At 43.6% G+C, this 27,202-nt stretch overlaps 1 pseudogene; it reads right to left on the minus strand.

Moving 5' to 3' along the window:
* LOC101601139 overlaps window positions 1-11,639 on the minus strand; it is a 114,688-nt pseudogene extending 103,049 nt beyond the window's left edge.
* Between the last annotated feature and the right edge of the window lie 15,563 nt (window positions 11,640-27,202).

A 27,202-nucleotide genomic window follows, 5' to 3' on the forward strand; every position in this document is an offset into this window, starting at 1 on the left:
AGAAGAGCAACTACAGCAAGAGCACACAGGCATGGTTGCTAGCCCCTGACAGAGGTTTTTAGTTATTTAGAGAGATAGACCACAGAGGTGAAGGATGGGCCCTTTATTTAACCTAGAATTCCCATTGTCATACCCTCTTTTTCTGTGGAATACAGAAGAAAAGGCTGTTGGAGGTCTGGAAGTGTGAGGGCTCACATCGCACAGGCGAGAGAAGGCAGAATCTGTCTCTGACTTAGGGATGAGGGGCTCATGAGGATTTCCCTTTGCCCTGTCATAAAGGGGCTTTGCCAGGAGGGCAAAGTTTGGAATCCATATTGTAAGGAACCCAGCAAAGCTGAGAAAAGAGAGAATTTCTTCCTTAGAAGTATGTGGGGAGACAGAGTGAAGATGTTCTTTGCAGTGTAGGGTGAGTTGTCATGAGGTGGGGGTGAGGAGAAAACCCAGGTATTTGACTTGGGTTAAGAAAAGTTGAGCCTTTTGGGGGGAAACCTAATATCGCCTGGATCCAACAAAGTTAAGAAGTTTGTTGGTATGTAGTTCAGATAGAGAAGGAGAGGGTGACCAGAACAAAAAATCATTTACATATTGTAATAGTGTGCTGGGCAACAGTTCCAGGGGCCAAAGGTCGGTGGAGAGAGCTTGACCAAATAGGTGAGGGCTGTCTCTAAGATCCAGGGAAAGGATAGTCCAGGTGAGTTGAGAAGCAGTATGAGTATCAGGGTCCTCCCAGGTGAAAGTGAAGAGATCATCAGAATTGGGGTGGAGGGGGATGGAGAAGAAGGCATCTTTGAGGTCAAGAATGGCAAAATGAGTAGTGGAAGAGGAGATGTGAAAAGAGGAGAGTATAAGGGTTAGGGACTACTGGATGAATGGACATAACAGCAGTATTGACTAGGTATAAGTCTTGGGCTAAGCGGTAGGTCCCGTCAGGTTTAATAACAGGTAGGATCAGAATATTTCAAGGGGAGTGAGTGGGGCAAAGGAGTCCAGCTTGGAGCAGGCGAGAAATAATAAGTTTGAGAGCTTGGTAATGTTTAAGTGAGATTGGGTGTTGAGGGCAGCAAGGAGAGGATGTGAGGTCTTTAAGTCTGATGAGGAGAGGCAGGTTATGAGAGTCTAGTGCTGATGAGGAAGTGTCCCACAGCCTGGGATTAATATCAGAGGCAGGGAGGGGAAAGTCTGGATCTTTTGTAAGGGGGGTGTTTGGGGTGAGGTGGAAGGCAGAGTGTGGGTGGTAAGGCAGAGAGAAGGAGAGTTGTTTTTATTTTTTATTTTTAGTTTGGTTGTTTTGTTTTTAACCACTGCAGACAAATTCCAGACACATGCATCACTTTGTGTATCTGGCTTTATGTGGATACTGAGAAATCAAACCTAGGCCAGTAGCCTTTGCAAGTAAGCATTTTTAACTACTGGGCAATCTCTCCAGCCCCTGTATCCATCTTTTCTTTTCTTTTTTTATTTTTTTATTAGGTTTGTATTCAGCAAATACAAGCAGTTTGGCACCATTATTAGGCTCATCTGTGACCTACCCCCTCCCCTTGGTCCCTCCTTGTTGAGGTATATGGATCGTGCATTGTGGAGTTAGCCCACAGTTATTGGTACGATAAATGTCTCTGCATATCATGATACAACATGTGGCTGTGACATTCTTTCTGCCCCCTCTTCCGCAAAATTTCCCTGGATTTTTGGTCTGCTTCAGTGGTGAGGTGTTGGGGGCCTCTGAGGCTCTGGCTCTCTGATTTGGTAGGAGTTGATTTTTCTCTTCATTGGTCTCCTTTCCCCTTGTGCTGGTATGTGGTTCATCAGGAAAACAGCACCCTTGCTTGTTTCACCAATTTTCCTTAGTTTCAGCCGGGGCCCTTTTGAGGTATGATGGGGTGGCTCTTTCCTTAGGGTCTGCATCTATCTGAAAAAGAGAAGCAGATTCTCCAATGGAGAGTAAGTTAGCACCAGGATAAATGAGATAACCCTTACTTTTTTTATAGAGAGTTTAATAGGTGTAGGCCCTCTTGTAGCCCATGATTGATGGTAGCTTGATATTGTAGAGTGGGCTTATGTTTGGATATGGTTCTGACTTGTTTCCTTGTTCCAGCTATGGGTCCCGTACCACTGAGGGGATCAGTTAGCCAAATCAAGAGCAGTTGGTTCCGCATCATGGCTGTGTGCCACTATTGCACTTGTGTGGGCATCACAGCAGGTTCTTTGATGCTAAGTAGGTTAGACCATGAGTTGCTTGGACAGATATTGGTCATTTCCTCCAGTCGCCCATGTAGCACCTTCTGGCACTAGACATGCTGCATCTTCTCTCCCTCCCTCTCCCTCTCTCTCTTGTCTCTCTAACTCTTGCATATTAGTTATCTTTCTCCTCATTTTCTTAGTGAGCACTGTAATTCCCAGTACCAGCATGGGGCTATTATCCACAATGAGCTTTTGATCAGAGAAACCTACAAGGTTTCCTAAAAGAATGACAGACTTCTGTCAGAGTACTTGATTACCCACCAGAGGTTAGTGGTAAGACCCTATTACTGAAGACACCATATGCAGCTGACACATAAAATGGAATGGCATGCCTGGAAGCCATGAAAGAGTCAGTCCTCAGACAGTCAGTGTGTCCAGTGCCAGAAGGTGCTACATGGGCAACTGGGAGAAGGAGAGATTTTGCATAAGATCCTGACCTAGGAGAGGGACAGGACAAGAGGGTATTATGAGAAATGAATGGGAGAGGGGAGTGCCCCAGATTACACAGGGTAAGTGGGGAGTGATGTGTGGGGAGTGGGATAGACCATCAATATCCAACAGGGAGATCTTCAAGGGAAAGGTTTTACCAAAATAGAATTGTAGGATTGACCATGTGGCCCCCATATCGACCAGCAGCAAGACAGGTGGGCCTTCCAGCTGGATTGTGGCCCTGGGCTCCTCCATTGTTATGTGGAGAGTATTGGTGGGAACTGAGGCCCCAAGGCACTATCAATCTTTGGCCGCCAGGCCCAGAATATCAGCAGTTGGCTCTTGTGTGGCATGAGGGGAAGAGGCTGACCTACCTTGTTGATAAGAAGAAGGACAGTCCACCTTCCAGTGTCCAGCAAGACCACAGTGAGGGCAGGGCCCTGGTGGCGGGTGTGGGTTGCAGCATGCCTTTGCCCAGTGGCTGGTGTGGCCACTCTTGAAGCAGGATGTTGGTGGTAAGCATTTTTGCCCCCTCATCTTCTTTGGAGAAGGCCTCGGGGCCACAGCCAAGAGCTGGAATTGCTGCCTGTCTCTGGCACTCTCTCAATCTGTTCCTGGGCCTCTCTGTTAAAAACTTCAAATGCTAGGTAAATCAGATCTCCCTGGGGGGTCTGAGGGCCGTTTTCTAAGTGTTTAAGTTTATTTTTTCTGATGTCAGGGGCAGATTGGGCCAGGAAATGGGCATTGCGAACTATCATGCCCTCTTGGGAAGCAGGGTTGAGGCGAGTGTATTGGGTGAGTACCTCAGTTAAGCATTTCAGGATCTCAGCTGGATTTTCATTAGGTTTTTGGGTAAGCGTCTGGAGTTTGTCAAAATTGACAAACTTATGGGATGCCTTTTGGAGCCCAGCCAAGAGGCAGAGAATCATTCTACCATGGGCCACCCTTCCTGGGGTTAGCCAGAGCATGGTATTCCCAGTCAGGGTCCTCTCTGGGGGCAGTAACTGTTCCCCTGGGAAAGTGTTATCAGTTAAATGAGCCTCATCCGCATGAGCCTGAGTGGCCACCCAGACATGCTCTCGTTCATCAGGAGTGAGAGTGGAAGAAAAGAGGACATGCCAGGTGAGGTCATAGGCTTGGGTAAGGTAGCAAAATTCCTTGGTGTGGTGAGTTGGATCAGTGGAGAAAGACCCTTGGTGCTTTTCAATCTGGGATAAATCAGACAAGGAAAAAGGAACATGAATGTGAGCAATTCCACCTGTAAACTCATGCAAAGGGTATGCGCCATCCCTGTGAGAGTGAGTACAGTGGGTGGGAGGGGAAAGGGAAGGAGAGGATATTGGAGACAGTGGTGGTGGGAGGCATGCAGAGGGAGCAGGAGGTGGATGAAGGGAGGGAGGGAAGGTGTGCGCATCAGGTAGGGTGTCAGGAGGGATTGAGGGAGCTGGAGGAGCCAGAGGGGCTGTTGGAGGCAGATCATCTATGACAACTGGGTTGGAAGCATAGGGTGAGGATGAGTATGGGGGAGGAGTTGAATTAGAGGGCATTTCTGAGATTTTGGCCAAAAGGACCTGGTGAGAAGAACAAGCAGAACAGAGAGAAGGCTATGTATGCAGAGTTAAAAATGCTTAGATATAGGGTATTTCAGACCATTTGCCTGTATGTTGGCAGAAGTTTTCTAAATCAGTGAGAATCTGAAATCGAAAGTACCATTCTCAGGCCATTTGGACCCCTTGTTCAGCATATATTGTGGGCAGGCAGAGTTGCAGAGAGATTAGATGATGAGGTTTGATGTCATCCAAGTGTCGTAGAGGTTTTAAGTTTTTAAGAAGATAGGCTAGGGAGGTAGTAGAAAGTGGTTTGGAGGTTTTATTCCCCATGGAGGTGTGATAGTATAATGAAAGTGCTAGTGAAAGGAGACAGAAAAAGAACAAGACAAAGGTAGTTAAAGAAACCAGATCTTAAGCTGGGTTTACAAAGGGTATCAATATGACCCCTTGGCCCATTAAGGTGAATGGGGCTTGCACCTCCCATGTGGTCAGAGGCCATTGAGGTCACAACTGTCAGCTTTTTAGCCTGTTTAGTGGGCAAGGAGGCCAACTGTGCTCCTGATGGAGAAAGCTGCTGGCAGTGAAAGAGGAGATCTCAGGAGTGAGAGGAAGGAAGGAGGGAGAAGAAGGAGGGAGACGGAGTGAAAGGAAGGAGCTAGGGCTTAAGCTGGGTTTACACAGGATACCTATATGACCCGCTGGCCTATTAGGGTGAATGGGGCTGGACCTCCCACATGGGCAGAGGCTACACAGGTGGCAACTGTTGGCTTTTTAGCCTGTTAGTGGGCAAGGAGGGCACCTGTGCTCCCGATGGAGAAAGCTGCTGGTAGTGAAAGAGGACATTTCAGGAGTGAGAGGAAGGAAGGAGAAGGAGAAGAGGGAGGCAGATGGAGTGTCCCAAGATGGTGCAACTGAACCAAAAGGAGCCCCTTAGGGTGCGGTAGACCAGTGAACAATAGACCCAAGGTTTTGAGAGTGTGTCTTTCTCAAAACCTGGGGTGGGGCCTCATGGCTGAGGGGTGTAGCCTGGCATGGCTGGCACAGCTTCCACGAGGACTGGTGAAACCCGAGGCAGGCTAACCCGAGAGAGAGGGACACTTACTGAGAAGGGAGGAGATGAGGAAGGGAAGAACAGTGTGGCTGAATCATGGTGGGTGTGAGAGCCTATATCAGACAGAGATGGTCCGAGGCCTTGAGAGGGTTGAATGGCAGCTCAGTGGTCTGGTCAGGGGAAAGGAGGTCTGGCAGTCCAAGAGGGCAGCCAGAAGCCTTCCTGTCCAAGTCATGGCACCAGATGTAAGGTTCAGTCATGACCAAGGACCACAGAGAACACTCTGAGGACAGATAAAAGTTTTATTCAGGAAAAACACGACCTGCCAGGACTGACTCTCAAGAGTGGAGCAGTCCGTTTGGGGTGATAGATAGTGGGCTTTATAGGCTCTTCAGTTGAAGAAGGTGAGAAAGGGAAGGATTTTTTCTTGTTGGGGTAGTAAATCTCTATTCTTTACATTAGCCATATGGTGAGACCAGAAGTGATCCAGTGAGAGATAAGGGGGGAGGCAGTAAATCTCTGTTCTCAGGGCATCATTAATAGTTGGGTCATTTCTTGAGGATTGTGGATGACCCATTTCCTTCTATCACCCTGTCGCCATCCTGTTTTCTTTTGGTGACTCCCTTTTGGGAAGCCCATTTCAACCAAACAGAAACCACTGAAAGAAATGAGAATTTTTTTTATGTGTTGGATGAAACCCTTTCTTGGTGACAGAAGAACCATCTGTGTTGTGTTTGGAATATGAGAAGTCCCCCTTATGCTCATGTATTTGGACACTTGGTCCTCAGCTGTTGGTCTTGTTTGGGAAGGTTGTGGAGCCTTTCTGGAAGAAGTAGGCAGACCTTAAAGTTTTATAGGTTGGTCTCACTTCCTGCTAGTTTTCTCTTCCTGACACTGGATACAATGTGACCAGCTCTGCCTCATGCTCTTGTGGCCATACCTTCTCTAACATCATTGAATGTGTCCCTCAAAATTTTAAGTGGCTTTCTGTTATGTATTTGGTCACAGAAATGAGTGAAGTAGCTTAGAAACCTGCAGGACTTCCAGGCAGGAGCATGTGGCTGAAAACTGTTTACCTCATCATATCCTGGAAGAAATGCAAGAGGAAGGAGCCAGGGTCCCAATAGTTCCTCCAAGGGCACAGCCTCAGTGACCTAATATCCTTACACTGGGCCTCACTTGCTAAAGAATCAAGGGCTGTGGCACTCATCTTTGAAACCTGAGCTTTTAGTGGATATTGAAGACCCAAATGATGGCAGTGACCTTTTGCAGTACCTTCCTTACAACAGCAGTCTCCAGGGCATACTTGATGATGTGCAGTATTCAGCCCTATGATCACCTGTGAGAAAGGCCTCAAGCACCAGGGAGCAGCAGAAGGGTCGCTGAAGGAAGATAGTAAACATTTGTCTGAGTTAAGTTTCATCTGATTTTATACTCTGCTGAGCATTAGAAACCAAAACCCAGCCAGACCAGGACAATGAGTCACAGAGAGAAATAGTTCACACAAAGTCATTTGTTTCATTTCTTTTTATTTTAGTTTTTGCTTGTCTCCCTTAAATTAATAAGGACCTCCATTGTTCAGAAGCTTCATCAACAGGACTCTATCATCCTGTCAGTCCCATAAGTAGGGAGTTCAAGGATGCAAGCTGGGGCTGTGGAACAGTGGGTGGCACAGGAAGGAAGGAGGTGGAATAGGGTGAGAGAGAAGGGACAGTGTGGAAAAATAATGTGAGATCTTACATATTTATCTGAAGCTGAGGCAGCTGACAACACAAGAAATGATAGTTCTCATAGTGAGTTCCAAACAGCTGCAGTTTGTACCTGCTTGTGTGGTATCACCAATGATAGTCATAATAATGACAAAAGTTTCTTGAGCCTTTTGCACATTGAAAATTATTGCACATATATTATTTATGCATGAAGTGAACAGTCCTAACTGCATGGTATAAAACAGAAAACTTAGCTCTGAGAGATTATACAGGGTGCAACAGGTACTCAGCGAGGTTAGAAAGATCCAGACTCCCTACTTGGTCTTACTACAAGTTAAGACCTTTCCTCCCTTCCTCCATCCTTCTCTCCCTTTCTTTCATTGTTCTCCTTCCACTGCTTCCCTTCCCTTTATCTGCATTAGTTTTGAACAATTTTATGGGGGTATGATTGGCAAACAAGAAGCCAAACATCTGTGAAATATTTGGTAGTTTTGCACATAGACAGCAGCAAAAGAATTACAGTTAAGACAACAAACATACCCATGAGCCAAAGTGTCCTCATGATCTGTCCCCTCCATTCCAGACCTTTCCCACTGCAGCCAACTATTCATCTGCTTCTTTCACTTATTAGTTTGAATTTTCAAGAATTTTATGTCAATGGAATAAGACACAGTTTTTTTTAATGTAATCTACCTTCTTTACTCAGCATAATTGCAGGTATAGTTATTTTTACATATGTGTATATTCTGATTTGTTTACTTTTGAGTTCACTGTCTTTTAACTACTTTTAATTTCAGTATCTGTCTTTTACTCTCTGGAAAACTGTGGCAAAACTTTCTTCTATTTATATAACATGAATGTGTTTTCTTTAGAAATACCAAGATAATGATCCAAGGAGGGATTTTATAACCAAGATAGGGCTGAAGAGATGGGTTAGTGGTTAAGGTGCTTGCCTGTGAAACCTAAGGACCCAAGTTCGATTCCTCAGTACCCATGTAAGCCAGACGCACAAGGGGGTGCATATGTCTGGAGTTCATTTGCAGTGGCTAGAGGCCCTGGTGTACCTATTTTATCTCTCTTTCTATTGGCCCCTCTCTCTCAAATAAATGAATAAAGAAAAAAACCCAAGATAGTAAAAGGTATAAACTAAACATCACTGAAGCAACAGTTCACAGGGTACCTGAAGCAGAATAGTCTGTAAGGCAGGATCTCACAGTGCTCAGTGAAAATCCTGAGGAAGCCTGTAGCCCACTCAGCTTTCCTTCAGCAGGTGGTCACTGATTGCTGTGCTCAAGAGAGCAATGAGGGCTAACCCAAGGAACACATGGCATTCTGGAGTCCTCTAAAATCACAGCACATCAACATAGATAAAAAAAAAAAAAAAGAGCTAAAGGACAGCAAGATTGTTAGAGCCACAAGTTGGGACACTATGCACAGAGAAATTGCCTCTTCTCCATAACTGATGGCAACCCCCACAATGCACGACCCATAATCCCCAAGGAGGGTCCCTTCAGAGCGGGGGAGAACAGGGATGAGTCTAACTATGGTATCAACATGGCTGTTTACACACTGAGTATGTACATAACTAATAAAGGGAAAAATGAGTTAAAGACAGCATCACCCATCAAAGGCAGGGTTAATACTGACAAATCAGACATGCTGAACAGGTCTGCTTATCCAAGTAGCAGTCTTCCATTTTCTTCATCTCTTCTCCCCAATGATAAATCCACTTTTAAGGAAACAGAGTGGTCCATCAAGAACTGTCATATTTTCCTGGAGTGAGGTAGGTGGAGATAACTGCTGAGAGTGCTGCTCCCTGGAAAGGGAAAGTCCGAACCAGTGTCCAGCTGCTGCTGAAAGCTTTCACTTCAAGCACTCAAGATGGGGCTCATGTGTGTGGGGGAAACCACTGTTTTCATAGCTCTGAGATCAAACCCTACATTCTTTAAGAGCTTAGAATACATCTTTCCAGAAAAAAAGAACACATACAAACACACACACACACGCACACACACACACACACACACACACCCTGGGATGGGGATGCGGTCAAGTTTGACAGACAAGGAACCCTAGACTGAATGAGAAATAACTGCCAATGATTCTGAGTTGGCCTGACCTCAGACCTCATGTCCTGAACCATTACATGCACTGCCCTGTCACACGACTGTGTGCCCATGCTGATTCTTTTCAGGCACAGTATGCATTTATGCATTTACCCATGTCCTGTAATGCCAGGGGCCTTCTAATTGCCTCCATGATGGCCTGAAGTGTCTTCCCTCCAAGGCCCAGGTGCTTGTCTTACAGCTGCAAACTAAAGGTATATACAGTGCCAGGGATTACACCCTGAGCCATGCAATTAACATGAACAGTGTTAATTTTTTAATTTATTGATTTTTTTTAAGTAAAAAGGTTACATGCATAGAACCCCCTCTCCCATGCCCTAATTCTGCTGAGGGTCTTTGAAGGGAGTTACTTGTATTCATTGTGGGAACCAAGAGGCCTCAGTCAGTCTCTGCAGGAATGGGGGAAATTTAGTGTCTCAGGCTATTTCCACCCACCCTGAGGCTCTTACAATTTTTCTGCCCCCTCTTGTGAGATGCTCCCTGAGACTAGGTGGGCAACATAGAGACCTGAGTTAGTGTTGCTTACTCTGTAGACTCTGGATCACTGTTTAAGTGGCCACAGTGCCTGTCACCTTTTCTTTGGAACTGGTTTTCAGACTTGCAATGAGAGCAGTACTCATGTCGCCATTTCTCCTGTAAGAACTTCTGGGTCCAGGCAGATGAGGTGGAGGTGACTCATCTCTTGGTAGATAGTTGGCACTCTCTTTTTGGTGCATTGATGTGTCCTTGTTCTCACTTGCATTTTCCTCAATCTGTAAAATAGCTTCTCCTGAAAAAAATGAGAACAGTTTGAATAAAAGGGGATAAACTGCTGGGTGTGGTGGCATATACCTTTAATCCCAGCACTTGGGAGGCAAAGGTAGGTGGATCACCATGAGTTTGAGGCCACCCTGAGACTCACAGTGAGTTCCAGGCAGCCTGGACTAGAGTGAGACCCTACTTCAAAAAAAAAAAAAAAAAAAAAAAAAACTAAACAAAACAAAAAAAAAAAAAGGATAAACCTTGCCATTAGAAAGATATATTGATGTGTATTTTATATACTGATGTGTATTTTATCCATTATTACTAAGGGAGCAGTGGAGGTTCTCTCTGAAGCCTATTGGTTTCCTGTTCCAGGAAATCTGGCTTGAGTTCACCCCCGCCAAGTATGTCTCATGTCCAATCCATAAGCAGTTGGTTACCTGCATTGGCTGTGTGCCACTATTGCACAAGTGTCTACTTCTTGTTCAGCTGGTTGACTTTGTAACTGGCAGAAAGTCCTGCTTAATCAACCAGTTGGCAACTGTTATTCTTCTGCTGTGATCATGGCACTTTCCAGCATTATGAGGGCTAGCCGGGAGGGAAATGGATTCCCTCTCAGTTCTAGCATGTTTCCTTGATGTAGATGCAGGTTATGGTGTCTTGAGCTCTTGTAGGTAAGGCAATATTTTGGAAATAGCCTGTATTAATCTGGCGATCTCATGTCCCCTAAGAGATGGCTCACTGTGAAGGGAAACCCAATTCTGGCCCTGGGAATTACTAACCAGTGCCCATTGTCTTAATTCTTAATAATAGCTTATTATGCTTAAAACATTAATTCTAAAAAACAACAAAACAAAACCAAAAATGATCAAAAAGCAAGAGCAATTATTTTTCTCTTGGGAGAGGAAGCTTGGAGCAGCCTGAGATCTCTAAATATCCACATCTGGAAGAGGTAAGCACAGTAATACCCCAGTGATGTAATTTCAAATAGAAATACCTGATAACCAGATGGAAAATCTGCAGTAATAGCAGCAGGCAGTTCTGTGCTGTCTACCATGGGAAGAGGCTATTCCAGTCCCACAACAGTGGGAAGAGGGGCTAACTTGTTTGTCCCTGAGGTGCATGACCCCTAGAACACAGTGGTTGCCTCAGATGTTTTCATGGTGACAGGTGCTGGTTTGGCTGCTGCTATCACAGGTGGCCCTGTATTCATAGGATGGATGCATGGGCATTTTTTTTTGGCAAGTCTCCCATGGGCACAACTAGAGAAGCTGGCCCTACCTGCAGAGCTTCAGGAGCTCCTATTGTGTCATTCTGTGCCTGCAGCTCAGAACTTCCTGTGCTCTAGGAGCCCAATCCTAAGGAGAGAAAAGGATTCATTATTGGTGGCAGAAGCTCTATGTCAAGGTGGGCTGTTAGTTGTAGGATGAATGATTTTATTAATCCCTTTCCAAAGACACAAAGGACCCCTTTTCTGCTAGAGAATCCAGAGTTCCTGTCTCCCCAACAGGACACTTCACAAGCCTGGAGTCCACCTCTGGTTCTAGGGTTAACACTAGTATCTGGAGCCTATGTGGTGGCACCAACACTGAAACCTCCTCTCACATCCTCATGCATCTGTTATAGGCCTTTTCCCCCTTGGTAGTGTCAGTCTTACCTTCATCTTCTCCAGCATTGACATGAGCTGCTGGACACAGTCAGCCGGGTTGAAAGAAGGCGTGTTGCAGCTCAAGCAGTCCTTCAGCAGTCTCAGCATGGCCAGAGAGTCCAGAGCCTCATAAAAATCTTGAGGCATTCTCTCCTTCCATTTTCTAAAAATATGGTTATGGACTTGGGGGATGGTTGTTGTGGAGCAGAGTCAGAAGCCTGTCCTCTCCTTGTCTAATACTTCCCAGGATCCTGCACACAGAGGACTCCCAGTGCATGTGCAGCCAGGCATGGTGAGCAGAGGCATGGGACCATGTCTCTAGGGGGCCTGCACACCTTTATCCAAGCCCTGATGGAGGATAGTGCTGGGCAAACCATGCTGGGATGGGCTGTGGTAGGCATGCATGTTTACAGGGTTCTGCTTTTATCTGCATTCTCTCCTATGCTCCCCAGGTACCGAGGATTCCACCCACAGATGTTTTCCTCTACCTGCAGGGGAAGCCCAGGTATCAGTCCTCTGGTGGAAACTACCAGAAGATGGTGATGGGCATTGCTCAGCCCTCCAGTGATAGCTCCACAAATCTACACATTGCAGAAGGTAGCTGACCTCCTTCTGCACCCAAAGCCCACTCGCCTCCTAGCTTTCTGGTCCTTCTTACAATCTGGCTGGAAGGATAGAGGAAGTTAGGTGGGTGTCTGTCTTTAACTCCTGTGCCCTCCCCCCACAGCTAGGATTTCTGTAGGACCTGGCTGACTTTGGGATGTGAATAGCAGCCCAGCTGGAGGGTCTGAAAATTTTGTGTGTTGGCTGTCCTATGAGTTACCTGCTAAATATCTTGAAAACTTTCTGTAGTCATAGGGGCTATGTGTATGTTTATACAATAAGCAAACCCATGTGGCACTTTCCTGGATATCTCCATGGTGGCAGATAAAAACAACAAAACAAGGCTCAGGGTGGCAGATATTCTTGGTATGACCTTTGTGGGGTCATCAATCATGTGCCTTTTATGCTAAATGACATCTAGATATTTCTTTTTTATTTTTATTTTTTAAATTTTTTATTCATTTATTTGAGAGTGACAGACACAGAGAGAAAGACAGATAGAGGGAGAGAGAGAGAATGGGCGTGCCAGGGCTTCCTGCCTCTGCAAACAAACTCCAGAGTGCGCCCCCTTGTGCATCTGGCTAACGTGGGACCTGGGGAACTGAGCCTCGAACCGGGGCTGTTAGTTGTAGGATGAATGATTTTATTAATCCCTTTCCAAAGACACAAAGGACCCCTTTTCTGCTAGAGAATCCAGAGTTCCTAGGGGTTGACAGGCAAGTGCTTAACCGCTAAGCCATCTCTCCAGCCCTCCTACCAGTTTTTGAAACAGAGTCTCACCCTGAACCTAGCCCTCAATAATTCAACTCATCTAGACAGCTAGCAAGCTCTAGGGAATCCTCCTGTCATTGTCTCTCCAGTGCTGGTATTACAGAGGTGTCATGCCTTACTTTTACATGGGTGCTGGGGGTGTGTCTTACAGCAAATAATTTTGGACAAGCTACATGAATTTTGATATACACAAGTTAAAACAAAGTTCCGAGATGTATCCTTGAATGATGACTGGGGCCAGAAGAGAGACGGAGAACAGTTATCAGGAAGGAATGGCTGTCCAGGGCTGGGGCATTGGATACTTAATAAATTTCCTTCAATGACTTTTTTCTTTATTATTATTTATTAATTTTTGGTTAGCATACAAAGTAACAGTCTATATCATTGAAGGATATTATTTTCTAGGGGGAAAAAAGCTGATATGGTACAAGCCCTTCAAACTATTGTAGGTTTGTTTCATCTCAAGTGCAGATTGTGATTAAGACCAAGGCTGGTGGTTTCATGGATTTTAAAAAAATGCATCCAAACTTCTATCTAGATATTTCTTTACAAATGAAAGAAGGGCTTTGTCACAAGGCTAAGAAAGGTTGGTGCTGGAAGAGTGCTTGTTTAGGGCAGGGTGAGTAAATGTCACTCACTGGGGTCTCCAAGCCCTTTCAGACCCAAACCCTACACTAGCAGGCTGCAAACTCATTTAGCCCTGACCCCACCCTGGGAGAACAAACAGCTTCGGAGACAGCCAAGCTAATCTCAAGGCAAAAGGGATGAGCACACCTTGGCTTGAATATGGGCTCACCTTTCCATTACCAGGCTCAGCACCTCCCCATAGTGGCTAACTTTTTGTGGAAGACCAAGAAAGAGGAAATAAAGAGGTATTCCTCCTCCTTCTCCACTGCAGTTGGAAGGTAGGCCACCACAAACTCTATATATTTGCAACCAGTTTGAAGAGGGACAGGGAAGGATGATTCCAATGTGGGAGCATTAACAGACTGCTGAATTACTTGTCATACACTGAAGTAGGAGGTATGCGGGAAGAATGTTCCTTCATGTATACAACACACACATACACACAAACTTCCAGGGGTGTCATGGCCTGGGCATGACTGCTATAGGCTATCAAGTATCACCTGTGTGTCTCCTCAGGAAGGCAATCTGACACATTGGGTACAATGGCACACCCAGAGTCTCCAGAAGTTTCAAGGGCCCCTATGCAAGGCATTCCTGGGCATGAACCTACAGTATTTTAGAAGCAGCAAGAGAACATCATACTCCATCCACTGTCCTCAGACAAGTGGGTCTGTTATTGTTGCCTCTGGACTGTGATTGCCTGGTCACCTGGGTTCCAAATTCTTTTGGACACTGTCATGGAAATGAAGTCACTGCTTGAGTCCATTATAACAGAATTTCTTACTCAGACAAGACCTTTCCAATGCACCCTAGAGTTCCTCTTTCTTTGCCCCAGGAACAACTGGATACAGTGATAGCAACACACTCCACCCCATCCCACTGCCTGGGAAGTCTGGTTTCCTCCAGCTCTCCAGCTTTGAAGATTTATAGCTGGGTCCCTATCTACACCCTCCTTCATGTGAGAAGTGTCACCCCAGACTAGTCCTTGTCCCTATCAGAGCTGCTTCCTGCTCCCCAGGGATCATTCTAGCTTCTAATTCCTAGCATGCTATCAGCTATATATGACTATACATACCTGTATTATACAAGCCCAGGGCTGGTATCACCTGACACCCCCAGGCCAACAATGGACATGTACTTCTATGTACATGCTCACACAGGCACACAGACTATCCATCCACAGGTCCCCATGAGCCAGGAAACAAAAGGGTTCTTTCCCATTACAGTTGGTCAGATGTTGGTTAGGGCTGGAGTGTCAAGTGTCAGCACACAGTATGATTCCTTTTTGTCTTCCCTTTCTCTTAGAGGAGTGACATGGCTTTGTCCACACTGTTCTGTGCATTCCAGTGTTTTTTCCTCTTGGATTACACATCCATGGTAGAATGACTGTCACATCGTCCTAGGAGAACTGCAGTGTGTGCTTTGACTGTAACATGTGTATGTTACAGCATTTATGACAAATGCCTTCACTACCCCTAGGAAAAGTATTGATTAGTTTAGACCTTGATAAATTTTAATTCATCAAGAAATTTCAGGGCTGGGGAGATTGCTAAATGGGTAAGGCACTTGCCTTCAAAGCCTAATTACCTGGGTTTGATTCCTGAGTACCCACATAAATCGAGAAGCACAAAGTGGCATGTACATCATGAGGTGATTGACAATGGCGAGAGGCTCTCTCAGGTCCTTTATCTCTATGACTCTCCTCTCTCTAGTGAGGTCAGGGGAAGAGATTGAGTAAAGGCAAGGTGGAGGGAGGACTAATCAAAATCTAAGAGGATATAAATAAATCATATGGAAATCTACTTTTTGGACAATGGAACACTCATGAGCCATATATTGTTGCTAGAAAATTTTCAGTGCCAGGAATGGGATACCTGCCAGTGAGCTGTTGGCCAGGGAGGTCTCTGATGCCCCCAAAACATTATAGGCCATTGCCAAGGCCCTTGGTTTCCCACCAGGAATAGATGGTAAGATCCTATTGCTGAAGACTCCACATACTTTGGCTGCAAGGTCACTGAGAAATCCTGCTGGAACTGGGCTGATAACCTCCTCCATGTAGACCAGCTGACAGAAAGCTGAAAGAGGCTATTCTGCATGCAGTTCAATGGGTGAAAGAGAAATCATCAGTGAAGATACTCAACAGTGGACACTGCAAGCCTTATATTTGGCCAGCCATGTCAAATGAGCCAACAGATATACTTGTGGCACGTCTGTCATGGTGGAAACCAGCTGCCCTCTAATTGGACTGGAGGCCCACTCCATGGGAGGGAATACATCCCTGATACTGAAAACTTAAAGCAGGGCTGTTCATTAGCCCTAGAGGCATAACGTCTGCTGCTTATCAAACCACCCAGTAAGCACTTTTCTTAATGTTCATACCCTTATATTAATGCTACTCTCATTTTTGGTAGAGAATCTTCTCTTTTCAGGTGGCAGTGGCCTTGGGATGACTCAGAAGGCATCATGGTGCTGGAAAGAAGTGATAGGAGTGCTCAGCACTGCAATAACTCTATCACACCTTCCAAGGCTCAGGGTCTATTGTGGAAGAGGTGGAGGAAAGAATGTAAGAGCCAAAGGAAGGGTAGGACTCCTTACAAAGTGCTCCCCCCAGACACAAAATGGCCTGGATATCCATGACCTTACAGTGTCTGACACTACCTACACAAGACCATCATAATAGGAGGAACAGATCATGACATCAAGATAAAAGATAGACTGATTGAGAGGGGGAGGGGATATGATAGAGAATGGAGTTTCAAAGGGGAAAGTGGGGGGGGAAGAGGGCATTACCATGGGATATTTTTATAATCATGAAAGTTGTTAATAAAAAAAATTGAAAAGAAAAAATATTTTTAAAAAGAAATTTGTTGAAGGAAAAATTAGATAGCACATGAATATGGAATTAATGACAAATGATAAGATTGGCATTTTGGTATGTGAAACAAATACTGTGAGAACTGTTGAAGTGAAATGATATTGTCCAAATGCTTGTTTGATTCAGGGTGCCCCATATAAACGTGTGTTCTGAGAGCTAGGTACCCAGCTGGTGACAATTTGGCAACTGGAGTCTTCTAGACACAGTGCATTGTTGGAGGCCAGCTTAAGGGTGTTATATCCAGGTTCCCTTTGCCAGTGTTTGCCCACTTTTCTGCTGCTCCTGACTATGTGAGGTTGTCCAGGAGGTGAAGTCCACCAGCTTCTCAGGTAATCATGCCATCCTGCCTCCATAGAGTACCCACCTGAGTCTGAAAGCTAAAACTAAACAGTGCTGGTACTCCCAGCTATTTTCAGCCATCTATCAAAAGCTTCTCAAATCAAGGAGCAGCATGGGCCAAATCAGTTGTCCAGGCCTGGAGTCAGAACACTCAAGATAGAGGCAAGGAGATCGTGGGATTGAACAAGATATAATGTCCAGGTCTGTAGTCACATCATTTAGGAGCAGGTTTGAAGAAGATGTGATGCCCAGGCCTTGAATGACAGCACTCAGGAGACAGAGTTAGAGTGACCACAGGTTTGAATCAGGTGTGATGTCTGGGCTTGGGTTAATAGCCATCAGGAGACAGAGGCAGGGGGAGCACAGGTTTGAACTAGTTGTGATGCTCAGGCCTGGAGTCACAGCACTCAGGAGACAGAGACTGAGGGATCATGGGCTCGAATCAGTTGTGCTTCTTTTTAGACATTTTTCTCTGCTACATGTGAATTTCTTTTAAAAATTGTATCATATCATAAGCTATTATGTATCTTCATTTTTATTACACATTTCCATGTCACTGCTATATCTTAAAAGGAAAACAATATACTCATAATGGAATTATTTGCTGTTTTGTCTTGGAAATCAATTCACCAAATATTTTCATGAAAGTCTGGCTTCCCAATATTTTTTCTATTATCATAACATATTCTTTCCCTTTCCATACAAGATTTCCACTTCCTCTCTCTTCACAGATGCTCCTCTGGCATTTATGAAGCCGGGCTAACTTCATCCTTCTTGTGAAATCTCTTGTATCATCACTGTAGTGTATTTTTGTTCAAGCTTGTTTTCCAATATGACTGTAAACCCCTTGAGCACAGCCTGCCCCTCACTGATTGATGTGGGTTCATTGATTGACCAGTTTGTTGGTTGGGTTCCTATTTTCTGAAAATTAAGACTCAATGCAGTAATTTCTGTGGAAATTACTTTTCTCCTACTTACCCTTTGAAGGGTACTGGTTTGTGACATTTCCACAGAAGAACTAAATTGGATGGTTGTGTCCTTTGTGTTTCCCTGACTTCCCCACTCTGTATGCCTTGACAGCAGGATGGTTCCATTATGTTACATCCTATTGTGTTTTTATAATGGATTAATTACTGTGTGTGGGCTTCTGCCTGAGAACTGGAGAGATGGTAAATTCTATAAATAAAATGTAATATCAGTGACATTAATATGCTGCTACATTTAGTTGTGTCTACATTGCACAGGTGCATGTTAAAATTCAGTGTTGTCAAATATGTTATCAGGTAAGAATCTATTTTAACTTCTCTACAGAGTGAATTAAGCTTTAGTCAAACCATTCTCTGAAAAGAGTAACTGGCTTCCTGAGGTGTCACATGGGTGTCCACCCCGGCTTGTCTCCCATGGTCTAGAAGACCACAGTGGCAAAGCTTAGAATATCAGAAGGCACTGATCTCCAAGATGACTAATCTCAAAAAAACAAAATGTGAGATGTTCCTTACCAAACCAAAGTTGTCACGTTTTAAACTGCACACAAAACTTTTCCATCATTAGGGTGTGCGCAGTGCATGGCTGTCAATGGCTAACTGGCTAACCTCAAATTACTTTCAGTGTTTAAGTGAATGATGGAAGGAAGGAAGTGGAAAAGGAAGCAAAAAAAAATCCAAAGAGTGAGAAGGAGGTGGAGGACAAAGCTCATATATCCACATATCTACAATGTCAGGGAAATCTACTATTTCATTAGCTTCTCTTTCATAGCTTATCTCACTCTGATTTTGAGGGGTTACATCAGTAACCATTATAACAAACAAAAACAGAGAACCTATATTGGCAGAGTCAGGGCATTTGTACGTTGCTGCTGTGATGCGATTATTTCACTAAAAGAATAATTTATGTTAAAAGTTAGTTTTTGTCTTTTGGAAATAAGTGGAAAAACATAACTTTGCTCTTTCTAATTTTTCACACTGTCTCCTACCTGACCTTTGAAATTCAATCTAGCATCCTCACACAGGGGCTGGGGGGTTCGTGAAGGGATAAGTAAAACCTAAATTATTAGTTTTAAATAATTTTTATATTGACCAGACCATTCAGATTCATTTTCATTAAGGTTATCCTTTTGTGAAAATCACAGGGGAGACCATTTCTGGACACCTAGGAGGAACAGGAACATTGCAATAATGCCTCTAGCAACTCCTGGAAAGAAGAACATATCACTTCATACCTCTCTCCCTGTCATATGAGAGACCGGTGGCACTCTGGTCTATCCAGCTGGCCACCTTGGTCCTTTATTTCATGCTACAGGTGCTGATGTCAATTTGATGAACTGGTGTTTTCAGGGCACAGGGGAACAATGATGGATCCCAGCAGGGAGGAAAGGAAAACAGTGAGGTGATGTGAAACAAGATGACAGTGGCTTAGCAAGGGCCAGGCCAGGCTGGTGTTGGCACACTTTCTCCCTAAATAAACAAGAGCCAAGACAGGAACGCACCCTGAAGGAAACTGGATGATATGATTCAGGAGGTGCCAGGGAGGCATAGGCAAGTAGTACCAAGTTTAAGTGAATACCTAAACTCAGAAAGCAGAACACTTTTTAATTTTTAATATTTTTATTTTATTTTAGGGAGAGCAAAAGAGAGACAGAGACAGAGGGAGAGAGAATTGGCATGCCAGGGTATCAGCCACCATAATCAAACTCCAGACTCTTGCGCCACCTTGTGGGCATGTGCGACCTTGTGCTTACCTCACCTTTGTGCATCTGTCTTAGGTGGGATCTGGAGAGTTGAACATGGGTCTTCAGGCTTCGCAGACAAGTGCCTTAACTGCTAAGCCATCTCTCCAGCTGAAGACTTATCTTAATTTGGCCAATAACTATAAATAGTGAAGGAAGACTTCAGTGCCAAAAACATACATGGTTAACACTATTTAGCGTTCTCCTCACTCTTGTAGTATATGAATCTTGTTTTAGGCTCAGCCTACCTTACTAGGTACTCAGATAGTTTAATAAATAATTATATATAAGACACTATGATTGACAGTCATGTTGTGGAAAGGTAGTAGTAAACAGGAAAGAACAAATAAGAGAACATAAGTACAAGTGGAAATGGGGTTGGTAGAAGTTGGGTTGTATTATCATCAAAGTTAATGATAATATGCACTGGAAAGATGGTTGAGCAGTTAGTAGTGCTTGTTTTTAAAGCTTGCCAGCTAAGTCACCCATCCACAAAAGCCAGACACAAAGAGTAGCCCAGCATCTGGTGTTTGCTTACTGCAGCAAGAGGCTTTACCATACACACACACACACACACACACACACACACAACATGTGCAAATAAACAAATGAAAAATGGACAAAGAAAAACCCCATAACTTAGTAGACCTGTAGTAAAAACTTGCAATTCCTGCTCCTTGAGAGGATGAGAAAGGAGAAATGCAAATTTAAGAACTGCCTACACTACAATGTGAGTTCAAAGGTATCCTGGGGAATTTAGTGAGTCTCTATCAGAGTCACATGTTGGGTCATGATATGCAGAGACATTTATCATACCAATAACTGGGGGCTAACTCCACAATGCACGACCCATTTTCATTAACAAGGAGGATCTAATGGGAGGGGGTAAATCACAGATGAGCCTAAATAATGGTACCAAACTGCCTGTATTTACTGAAAAGAAAACTAATAAATTAAAATTTAAAAAACAAAAACAAAAAAAATAAAAAGGAAAAAGAGAGAGCTAGAGAGATGGCTTCACAGATTAGGTGATTGTCTGTAAAGCCAAAGTATCCAAGTTTGACTCCTCAGTACCCACATAAAGCCAGATGCACAGGAGGCACAAGTGTCTGAATTTTGTTTGCAGTGGCTAGAAGCCCTGGTGCACCAGTATTCTCACTCTCTTTCTCTTTTTCTCTCACCCACATAATTTTTTTTTTTTTTTTAAAGGGCTGGGAACATAGCTTAACAATACAGCACTTTGCTCGCACACACAAGGTCCTGTGTCCAATCCTTAGTGCTACAAATAATAAGAACTTGAGAATTAGGTAAATGGTAGTATGCTGCCTGACTTTACAGTAAATTAATACATAATCAATCTAAATCAATTCTACTTACAATTAACCTTACAAAGCAAACAGTGGGCTGGAGATATGGCTCAGTGTTTAAAGACACTTAAGTGCAAAGCCTGAAGACCTGGGTTCAATTGTTTGAGTTCCCAGTATCCATGTAAGCCAGATTCACAAAATGGCTCATGCATCTAGAGTGATTTGCAGTGGCAAGGGCACCCCCTTTCTCTCTCTCCTTGCAACTAAATAAACAAAAATATTTATTTTAAAAAGCAAGCAGTTATGTTAATCCAGCAATATTACTGCAGCGCTATAGTATTTGGAAGGAAAGAAAGAGCTGAGCTTAAGCTGGACTCTGGAAAAGACAATTCCATTGGAGAGAATGTTGATGCTTTAGTAACCAGGTAGGAAAGACTTGTGGATCTAAAGAAGAGTTGGAACAAGTAAGATCAAATTACATTATGTACTTCTACAAAAATGTCTCTATGACATCAATTACTATAAAACAAATTACTCTATGCCATTTATAAAAGAAAAAATATTTATTTAAATGCCAGTTTCCTTAGGGTTACATAGCTAAATGTGGAAATTGTGAAAAATTTGTTGAATAAGAGGTTTCTGAACATGCAACGACCACAGATTAATTCAAAATTAAACGTGTAATTAGTCAATGCAATGAGTTTCTGGCAGTGCTCACCCATGTGTCAATGAGTGACTTTACTCCTTGATTCTAACACATGCATGCTGTCATGCCATATAACACTGACGAATGCTGCTTGACACGCCTCAGCTCATAGCCAAGACTATCTTGTGTCATGATTTGTAATGCTTTCACTATCCATACAAAATGTTGTGCCTTTTCATAATAGCTTAATTACAGAAAACAAAGTCTCTTAATACTTTCTTACCATCATTCCTTAGCATGTAAGTATTAATAGTATGGCTTTGTATTGCATTGGGCTAGGATGCTTAATTTCTTAAAGTTTTATTTATTTATTTATTTTTATTCATTTATTTATTTGAGAATGAGAGAGAGAAAGAGAGAGAGAGAGAGAGAGAGAGAGAGAGAGAGAGAGAGAGAGAGAGAGGGAGGGACAGACAGACAGAAAATTGGCTTACCAGGGCCTCTAGCCATTGCAAACAAACTCCAGATAAATGTGTCACCTTGTGTATCTGGCTTATGTGGGTACTGGGGAATCGAGCCTCAAACTGGGGTTCTTAGGTTTCACAGGCAAGCACTTAACCACAAAGCCATTTCTCCAACCCAGGATACTTAATTTTTAAAACTAGTATTTGAGTTATTGATCCAAGTTTCATAAAAAATTGTTAAATGGATTTTTGGCTTGGGATTAAGAAAGAATCTCTGTCATGGTCCCAAATATGTATCAGCCATTTTGTGCTATGTGTTTATGTGAAGAGTGTTTTTTAGCATTGATAATTATATCAAAATATCAATCAACTCTGAAAAATGTTACCAATGCTAGTTATCCTATAGTGTCAAACATTTAGCCAAGATTTAATTCTTTATGTAAAAATAAGTATATTCATCTTATTAGTGAGAAAATTTGCTTTCAACATTGATAAGTGATAAAAATTATATGCATACTCAATTGGAGAATTTGCTTCTCTTTTTCAGATAGATGCAGATCCTAAGGAGAGAGCTGCCCCAACATACCTCAAAAGGGGCCCTGCTGAAACTAAGGACAATTGGCAAAACAAGCAAGGGTGATGTTTTCCTGATGAACCGGATACCAGCAGAAAGGGGAAGGAGACCAACACAGAGAAAAATCAACTCCTACTAAATCAGAGAGCTAGAGCCTCAGAGGCCCCCAACATCGCAGCACTGAAGCAGACCAAAAATGAACCCAACATGGCTCAGGGAAATTTTGCAGAAGAGGGGACGGAAAGAATGTCAGAGTCACATGTTGGGTCATGATATGTAGAGACACTTATCATACCAATAACTGTGGGCTAACTCCACAATGCATGACCCATTTACATCAACAAGGAGGGTCCAATGGGAGGGGGTAGATCATAGATGAACCTAAACAATGGCACCAAACTGCCTGTATTTGCTGAAAAGAAAACTAATAAATTAAATTTAAAAAATTATATGCATATAAAGAATTGTTCTTGAGATAAATTTATGTTTTATTATCAGTACATGTTTGATTTCTTTACCTATTTATATACCTGTGCACATAGGGTTGAATAAAAATTCATAAGTGAAAAAGGAGTCACGAGTAGAAAACATTTAAGAAGCTCTGCTTTAGGTGATGTGATTGCAGGTAACTTTTGTTTCAAATCTTAGATTCTACTTTATAGTAATACTATTTTTTTGCAAAAGGAAATTACAAACATGTCAAGAATAAGGACTAGTGAGCATTGTTGTCTCAGGCAAGGAGGACAGCAAAGGCCAACTTGGGTCCCATCAATGGGAACCATTTCTGTTCACATCACAATGACTGTGAAATAAATTAACGTTAATGTAAGGCTTAAACAGACATCCGTTTTTTCATGTCTGTGGGTTTTGTTTCAAGGAGTGGGGACTAGACACTCAGCTTGCCTCTGCTCCTTGGTGACTAAGATCTTAGGTGGGAAGGGTTGAGGGTTGGGCTGATTCAATAGCTGGGGCTGGGGTCATCTATCTGGAAGCTTCTTTACTCATGTGCCTGCACTGGGACTAACTTGCACACAGCCTCTGTACGTGACATGGCATCTTCACTGTGGCCTCCAAGTGGACAAATTTCTTTCTTTCTTTTTTTTTTAATGTATAAAGAATAGAAATTTATTTTTCACAGTTATAGAAAATAGGAATTCCAAGACTGATCAAGGGATTGACATTTATTGAGATTTCCTGCTATATCATAACATGGCAAATGGCATGACATAGGAGGAAGGAAGAGAGGGAGGCCAAACTCTTTTATCAGGAATTCATTTCTATAACATAATAATTATATCCATCTATTGACAAGGGAAGAACTTTCATTATTTGAACACTTCTTAAAGAAAGTAAGTGTGCGTGTGTGCACATGCACACATACGTGTGTGTTCCATACAGAAGACAGAGGAGAACATCAGTGTCTTCATCTTCATTCACTCACCTATTTCCTTGAAACGGAGTCTCTCACTGAACTCAGAACCGTCATTTTTTGGTCTCACTGCCTGATCAGTGAGCCCCAGAAATTCACAGATCTCCACTCCTATGAGAGTAGGGTGCATGACCATGCCCACTTGTTTATGTAGGTGCTTGGAAATCAAACTCAAGGTGAATCAGACTCTTTCTGACCCTCAAGCTTGCATGGAAAACTCTCTTACCCACTGAGTCATCTCCCTAGACCCTAATAGATACTCTTAAAATAAATTATTAAAGTTATTTCTTTTCATACGAGTATATAGTGTGGGTTGAGTTATACCCCCACACTCTCTACCCTCCTTTTTCTTGGTGGACAAATTTCTTTCACTGCAACTCAGTTTTCCCTGAACCAGGACAAAGGCTATGCCATCTTTTATCACTGAGCCTACAAAGCTATGTGGTCTGGTCTCTTCCAACAGAGTACTGGCCAAACTGATCATAAGGTTGGCCAGATTTCTAGGTAAAGAATTAGGCTCCATGTCTTGATGAGGGAGTGCCAAGGTTGCCCCAGGAAGAATGTTTGGGAAAGAAGGCTTCTCACTGCCATCTGTGGAAAATGCAACTGGACACAGTGGTCACATTTAAGTACATAATTTACCTGTTCAAGTGGCAGGTGATGCCCATGTGTCAATATGTGTGCCTCACTCTACCAGGGACATGCATCATTTATTGTAAGAATCATCAGCCAGTGCTCTTTCTTCTGACTCACAGGTGTTTTGGCTTTTCTTACACTTTGCCTATGACAAGTGAAGAGCACCTGTAAGAGACAGAGAACAGACTGATTCGGCTTTATACTTCAGAAAATCAATTTCATTTTAAGCATCATTCTTTCTAGAGGGAGGTCAGTGTGAGTTACTCTGACACCCCTGCTAGTCCCTGCAGTCACATCCACTCTGAGGTGACCAGTTTCATGCTAACTCTTGCCCCATAGCTTCCTCCACAAATGGATTGTTTTCTTGTGTGGCTTGCTGGGGTGCCAGCCAACATCCCCAACCATAAACCTGGACACCATGAGTGCTGGTTTCTTTTCTAAAATCAAGAATAGGTGGAGGGACTATGTCAGAGCAGAGGAGGGAAACCCATGACACAAGATGAAGAACTAAAAGGGAGAGGAAGGCAGCATTGACAGGGAGTCAAAAAGCTACCAAACAGCAAAGGAGAGACTGCATAAAACATCACAGGGATGGACAGGTCAAAGCAGGTCACATCAAACTACTTCTATCCCCAGAGTCCAAGTGTCCCCCAGCCCCATCAGTGGCAATCAGTTGAGTTGAGGAATATAGTCATTTCCAGAGGCTACCAGCCTCCTGACTTAACCACAAATGCCCAGCAAGACAGGAACCCTTAGGATTGAGTCTGCTGTACATGCCATCAAACACACTCCAGGGCACAGCTACTGAAGAATCTGAGGGTCTCAGGCTAACAGGTTTGCCCTGTAGCAACTCTAGCTTCCTCCACAAATGGATGATGACTGGTTTATCTGACAAGCACACAGGCCTTACTGTGTATGTGTGCTTGGCAAATATTAGCTCACTTAATCCTCCACAGGATGGTGCTGTTACCATCTGGATTTTATAGATGAGGAGAGTGCACCAGCAAATAAGGGGTTAAGGATAGTATCTAAACTCAATTAGGCTGGCTTTAGAAACACTGTATGTAGCCATTTGGCTGTGTGTGACTGTCTGGGGAGGCCAATGGCCAGGATAAGAGGAACAGAGGGAAAGGTGAGAGGTACAGAACTCTAGCACACCTGGTCAAGTGTCAGTCCAGACTCCATCCCCAGGCTTCTGAGGGCATCCAGTCATAATCTTTACCAAGGCCTAATGTCTTGATGACCATTGGTGGGGGCTCCCTTCCTCATCAAACAGTCAAAATGGGTTGCCCTTGTTCCTGAGGGTGCCTTGCTAACACTTACCACCCCCCTACATGGCAAACAACATTGTAAGTACTCAGGATGAGAGTTTCAGTGACTGGTTTGTGTGGTTTTGGGTGAAGCAGGGACTCTCTCTAACCCAGACTGAATGGGATTTGTTTATGTAGAATAGGATGGCCTAGAACTCATGGCGATCCTCCAGCCTCAACCTCAGAGTGCTGGGATTTTAGGTGTGAGCCAGCACACCTGGCTGCAATGATCCACTTTTGATGGAGATCTCTGGCCTTGTTTGTGGGGTTTGCAAGGTGAAGAAGTGAGATTGCATGCAGGCCAGTCCCACATACAAACATTTCAATGGGCTTAGAAATCCTTTAAGAAAATGATTATTGGAACTGGGCTTGGTGCACATGCCTTTGTTCCTAGCACTTAGGAGACAGAAGCAGAAGGATCTCCATGAGTTTGAGGCCAGTGTGGGCCTCCAAAGTGAACGCCAGGTCAGCCTGGGCTAGAGGAAGACCCTGCCTCATATCCCCAATGGGATAAAATCTGTGCTCAAACAATCCCTCTCTGCCTTCAAATTCCATATGACTTTTATATGTATAAAGAGCATACTGCATGTGTAAACACAGCTTTGAGCTCAGGATTCACAGAGAACTCCACATACCATTACGTTTAAGTTCACTTCATCTTACCCTGGGTAGGGGTGCTGTCAAGCTTGACAGACAATGAACCCTAGTCTGAATGAGAAATGACTGTCAATGATTCTCAGTGGGACTGATCTCAGACCTCATGTTCTGAAACATCACATGCACTGCCCTGTCACAGGATGTGAGTGCATGCTGATGCCATCTTATTCCTTGCAGGCACAATATGCATTTATGAATATACCCATGTCCTGTAATGCCAGAGTCCTTCTCCTAATTGCCTTCATGATGGCCTGAAGTGTCTTCCCTCCACAACCCAGGTGCTTGTCTTGCAGCTGCAGTCTAAAGGTAGACAGTGCCAGGGGTCATACCCTGAGCCATGCAATTAACATGAACAATGAAACTTTATTACATTTTAATTTTTTAAATTTATTGATATTTGTATAAAAAGGTTACACACATAGACACCCCCCACCCTGAGATGTTTACAATCTCTCTGCCCCCTCTTCTGCTATGTTCCATGAGCCCTGGTGGGCAGGATAGATATCTGCGTTAGTGTTGCTTACTCTGTAGACTCTGGACCACTGTTTAAGTGACTACAGTGTCTGTCAACTTTTTCTGGAACCGGTATTCAGACTCGCAGTAAGAGCAGCACTCGTGTCACCATTTCTCCTTTAATGACTTCTGGGCCCAGGAAGATGAGGTGGAGAGACCCATCACTTGGTAGACAGTTGGTGCTCTCTTTTTTATATTAATGTTTCCTTGTTCTCACCCATATTTCTCCCCCTA

Source organism: Jaculus jaculus, chromosome 7, assembly GCF_020740685.1.
Source record: "Jaculus jaculus isolate mJacJac1 chromosome 7, mJacJac1.mat.Y.cur, whole genome shotgun sequence".
NCBI classification, from domain to species: Eukaryota; Metazoa; Chordata; class Mammalia; order Rodentia; family Dipodidae; genus Jaculus; species Jaculus jaculus.